The following is a 5397-nucleotide window of genomic DNA, read 5'->3' as shown; positions in this document are numbered from 1 at the left end:
TCTGACCTGAAAAGAGAGTGTTTTCACAATGAAAACATGAACCATCCACAAATGCTGTCTCAGCCTGCATGGGCACGACCCAAACACGTAAGGCAGATATCATGTCCATCTGAGGACGAGAGATATCGATCGCACCCAGGAACACACAGACGGAAAGACACTCTTCGTCTGTGCTTCCTCTTATAGGGAAAATTGCTTTTTCACTGAAGTGGTCAGGGGAGCTCTCTGCACTTATAAAGTGCTTGCATTCACAACCACTCGTAAGAACATACAAAATAAAATAAGTTTGACTATTTCAGAATGAATTATTCCCACTTGAAATTATAAAATACCTTGTACCTTGAATGCCATCTGAGTTGTGATGGGTCTTTCAAATTCTTAAATGTAAATGTTCTACTAATCTTCTCTTTGCCCACATTATACTAATCATTGAAGATGGGGGGTATGATTCATGATCTCTGGAAAGTTCTACTTAATTCAGATCACTGTCAAGATCAGGTCAAATTTCACTCAAACTGGGAGTGTCTTTTGGTTTAGTTGGCACCTTACATGAATATGTTACACTTGGGTGACCCTTGACTTTCTTTAAAATATTAGATGCACAAATCCAATGTAATAGATAGCCTTTAATGTTCTACATTTTATGTGCAACCCTGTTGCCACAGGCATTTTATAAAATGTGGAGCTAATTACAGCATGACTGAAAAACAAGAACAGACTAACCTTTGATTATAGCAACACATTTTAATGACACTCTGGACATACAATTAATCTGTTTCATAAACTTTTTTTGTACAGTAGGTCATATGGTAAGTGTCATAATTTTGCTCTAAAACAAATTCAAAAGATTCTCTGTTCTGTAATTTTTTTTCTAGTGAGTGGAGATGAGCAGTCGGACACATGGTCTCTGGGAAGTTCTGCTAACAGTTCATTACACGACTGCGTTCACAAACAGCAGCATCTGCCTCCGAACTGCATTTGTGTTTTGTCTGCGCTTCTCCTACTTTTCTTAGTGATATTTAGCGCCAGTTTATCAGGAAGTGACGATTTTGTTCTCTTCGACTCACTGTATGGAAATTAATTCTAAATTATAGGAACGTCTTTCTGTCTGTCTGTCTGTGTGTGTCTTTTATTCGCATATCTCTCGAACCATTAGTCCGATAGACTTCAAACTTGGCAGGTGTCTTGCCACGGGCACGAGTAAGCGCAGTGCCAAGTTTGACGTTGTTTGGATTAGAAATGCAAAAGATATCGGTAAATATATTGGTAAAAGAAGCACACATTGGCTTTTGCAGCTGTTGCCGCTGGCCATTACCCTAGTAGCCTATGCTATTCACCAACTAAACATATCCTATTCAATGCATTCACAGTCTTTCACGCCATCATTTGTAGTAGCCTATTCACAAACTGTTTGCTCAAGCATAGCCTGGGGCCTGTACCATGAAGCCGGATTAGGTGGCTAGCCAGCTATGTTTCAGCTTAGTTTCCGCCAACCCTGGGTTTTAGGTACTATGAAAGTAGCTCGGCTTTAATCTGTGTTCGTTGCCATGGTATCTTACGCTGCACGGCTAACCTGCTCCGGGGCAGGTTATGTTCTGGATTCAAGATCTCAGACTGAAGTTTGACCAATCAGCTGAGAGCAAAGAAACATATAGGTGACGTAACTTATTCCAAGTGTCTGTTGCAATGACTTCACCTTTTCTTCCAAATCCGGTGGACATCTCAGCGCAAATTGTTTGACGAGCACTAGAAAGAATTTTTAGTCAGACAAAATCCCCTTGCCTTTCCTAAAAGTTACTTGTATGAAAGATACAGATTTTCCGCGGAAGGAATGTCTTATCTTTGAGAACCTCTTGAGCCGCACATAAAGAATTTAACACGTCGAATTCATGCACTACTGTTCCGCAAATATTGCGTTGCGTTTTTTTTTTTTTTTTTTGCAAGTGGTACATTCTTGCACGGTGGGTGACGCACAGAAGCTAGGGGAAAACACGGAATGTCAAACCATTTGTAAGGAGGTCCTCGCTCTGCAGGAGTACATGAAAAGTTTCATTAATAGTGCTCCGCGGACATTTATTGACATGCATGTCCATAAAAGAGGGCTTTTATAAAATTGCCAGTAAGATATATTGATAGGGTGACATCACATGAACACTTTTTTTTAAAGCAAATTTCACAAGTATATACAATATAATATATGTTAAGAATTATTTTGAAATTTTTTTTTTATTAAACTTCTGTTAATCTTTTGATAGGATTCCCAAGTCATTGCATGTATGCAGTCTATTGCTCCAATCTCCACTGCTCTAGGGGAACATGAGGCAGATTATGTTAATAGGAAGTCCTATCACAGCCATAATGTTCAGGTAGAGATGATGTGAATATGTGAGATGATTATTTTCTGTGAGATGAATCTTTAAATTAATAGTAACATTAACAGATATAACAATGATTTACTAAACATTTCATCTGCAGTCTGACTTGTGGTCATGAACATATATGATCAAGTTTGGATGCCAAATGGCCTGGCTCCAATGCTTGTCTCACGAATTTTCGGTGAGTCTGTGTTGTGTCAGCACTTTGAGGGAAGCAAGTTAAATTTGGTACAATACAAAACATTGTTAATTTGAACTGAGCTAGAAAAACCTATACACAATAACCCCCTATCATGACCCTCAGACAGGGCCACAGCACCGCTTCAATGTGGCCGTCAGTAAAACCAGAGTGAAGATAGAGATGACCTTTGGCATCCTAAATGCACGTTTCAATGGTGTTCGGCCCTTAAGAGTCACCAGAGCGGGCATCACAGATAGTGGCTGCATGTGCCATTCTGCACAATATAGCCACCAGTAGAAAGGAGCGAGAAACACCACAAAACCAGCTTCTCCCCGATGACACTGACCCGATCACACTTGACCACCCAGCTGGTGCAGATGTAGATGCAATCACCATACAATATTACACTTAATAAAAGTTTTATTGGTTTTGTGGGATGGGAGGGAGAAAGAGAGCAAGAGAAAGTTGCATTAATAAATATTCATACTAAAGTGTTACTTGGTTAAATAAGTTATACTAATATATATATATATATATATATATATATATATATATATATATATATATATATATATATATATATATATATATATATATATATATATATATATATATACACATACTGAGATCAGTTTTATCCAGCTGTTTGATTTTGTTTGGAGCCTCCTCAGCTCACAGTCAGCTCCTTTAGTGTGCAGTCTAGTTCGAGTCTCCTTTTGTACAGGGCCCTGACTGAGTCTGTTTCCACCTGAAACATAATTCCACCACAAACATTATCATTACAAGTTTTCTGGAGGCTCATCAAAATCACAAAAAGTTTCTTGACTTCCTACAAACACAGGACTGACTGTAATTTATGTCAAGGGTTTTAAATCCTTACACATTTCTTCTGAAGCCCATTGAGGTAGAGGCTTCAGTTTCTGGGGCAGGTTGTGAAAAATCCTACAATAAAAGAGATGTGTAAGGGCCAGTCCCTTTATGCCACACATTCAAATGTTTTCCATAATAAAAAGCCCAGTGCATTCACATCAGCAACTGTCTGAGAACACACAGACAGAGTGTCTTCATTTCCTCCACCCTAATAAATAAAAATAGGCCAATGTAAAGCATAACTGTTGTAAAGCAGGTTATGTTTGGTGTTCTGTCTGCTGCACACTGACCTCTGTGTGGGAGACTGTGTGTGTGTGTGTGTGTGTGTGTGTGTGTGTGTGTGTGTGTGTGTGTGTGTGTGTGTGTGTGTGTGTGTGTGTGTGTGTGTGTGTGTGTGTGTGTGTGTGTGTGTGTGTGTGTGTGTGTGTGTGTTGGCTTCAACAGGGACACTGTATTTCCCTCTACTGCAGAACATACAGTCAGCCATATTTAAAACTTAAAAAAGTAGTAATGTATTGCACACGTACCCAGTGTTACTTGCTTAGAGGAGCCAGCACCAGGGTCAGATTGTACAGCACCTGTAATCACATCCATAATCGTCCGTCCCTTATTGCCTACTTAGAGCCAATACTCTGCCACAGTGTATTCTGGTTTTCTGAATTTAATTCTTTATTTCTGTTTTCTGCAAACAAGTGTTTGTGATAAAATGTTCACAAAAATAATAAAAGGTTGTGGTAAATACTCACCACTTTGAATTATATTTTTATATTTTGTCTTTATCTGCTGCCAAGAACATTTGGAGTTGGGGTTGCATCTAAAAATCAATGAATATTAATTTTTCTTAGTACCGGTACATGCACATTTTTATATATTATGAAAATAGGCTATAGGCTATATTACACGTATAGGCTACACATACATAATTTTACATAAATATAGAACGTATTTGTTTAACTTACACATTAACAATCAGCAATCTTTCTCCAACAGTCTTCTCTTGCTTTGGCAGCAGAGACCGTATTGTTTCGAGCTTGAAATACATATTTAAATTCATCGTAATTATGAATGATTATCTCTTGCTCCTCCGTGGAAAAATCGCGACCCGCGATTGGTTGTTCAGTGTCGACGTCACTCTTTTATGTGCACGCGCGCGTGGAGTAATCATAGCTTGAGGATCAAAGCCTGAGTTGACAGAGAAAGTTGATGAGCTGCATCATGGTACCAATAAAGCCTGATCGCATCGGTTTGGTTTTGTCAACTCAAAACTTATCCTGTAACCCCGAGTTTGTTCAGCTACCTTCATGGTACAGGCCCCTGGTCTCAATGCTAAGTTATTACTGAAGTTAGCCTGTAACTATGTGATGTTGAATATGCTATGTTAAATAGTTGCCCTGCCTATTCAACAGGATAGCTCATGTAGGCTATGCAGGCTTAAACGAGGTTAACTCTCCTCTTACCAATCATGACAGCAAATCTCCATATCCTTACTGTACACCATACCACTTTATTAACTGTATACTGTCTACACTGCACTGTTGACACATACTTCACACATTGCACTTTTCTGAATTTTTGCACTTCTGGTTTGACGCTAACTGCCTTTCATTGTCTCTATAATTGTAATCTGCACAATGACAACAAAGTTGAAACTAATGTAAATCTAATCTAATCTAATCTAAACTCCTGCTATTGTACACAGATACCCAAATACATGTCACCTAATATCACCATTATAAATTGTTTTGCAACCATGAAGTTGAGTTTTCCATATTTATTGTATGTCATTATGTCAGTATTTGCTTTCTACCATGCACAAATAAAAATGTCACTGAACTTTTGCTGTGTAATTGTAACAATGAGCACTCAAACACACCAAACCAACAATTACTAAAAACACACACACACACAAATACAGATTTTGCACGGGCACTGCACTATCAAGTTAAATTCGCAAAGTGAATGGAAACTAAT

The sequence above is a fragment of the Scardinius erythrophthalmus genome (assembly GCF_964197995.2).
Source record: "Scardinius erythrophthalmus genome assembly, chromosome: 22".
Classification (NCBI taxonomy): Eukaryota; Metazoa; Chordata; class Actinopteri; order Cypriniformes; family Leuciscidae; genus Scardinius; species Scardinius erythrophthalmus.
Note: the sequence above shows the minus strand (reverse complement) of the source record.